This window comes from Plasmopara halstedii (assembly GCF_900000015.1).
Source record: "Plasmopara halstedii genome assembly, contig: Scaffold_1583, whole genome shotgun sequence".
Classification (NCBI taxonomy): domain Eukaryota; phylum Oomycota; class Peronosporomycetes; order Peronosporales; family Peronosporaceae; genus Plasmopara; species Plasmopara halstedii.
This window is the reverse complement of record NW_020188494.1, coordinates 36,223-36,877: the sequence shown is the minus strand read 5'-3', so window position 1 is coordinate 36,877 and position 655 is coordinate 36,223.

The window sequence follows — 655 nt, the reverse complement described above, 5'->3', positions numbered from 1 at the left end:
TCACACCATGCCCATCTCGTGTGACACACACCCCTGTTACCAGAGTACGTGTAACCCCATTACACTCTCCCCCATTAAGATTGAGAACATTTACAGTTACAATCGATTATTGCCTCGCGTGTCCGCTATACACTGCAGCTTTGTTCGTTGGAACAAAACGACTTCCGTGCTCAATGAGTCCTGTATCAACGACACTGAAGTCATTAACTCTCGCTGGTTCTGACAGCGCGCACGGCAGCGCCCAACTTCGTCTCCCGCACGCGAGGCAATGTCAGACAGTGCGTCCGCCGCACCGGGGGATGTACATCCTAGGCTCGATGAGCCCCGAGCGTCGCGCTATGCGTTCGCTATCAATGATGAGTGACCTCGTTGAGGAAGTGAGATGGTCGACTACGAGTCTAACACTCCTTTTTCCGCATGGGATGACGAGGGATGCGAGCTGCGCCAGCGGCGTGTTACGAGCCCTACTCGCGTCTTGCAGACCCCATTTTCGTTTCCAGACTTCTCGTCAAACGAGGAACGTGGTGTAATCACCAATGACCTCGACGGGACACAGAAGCGGTAACTGGAAGCTGCCCATAAGGCGGCTCTGAAGCTCGCTCATCCACGGCCGGTCATTGACCCTCGTGTGGAAAATGGCTTCCCGGCGGATCCC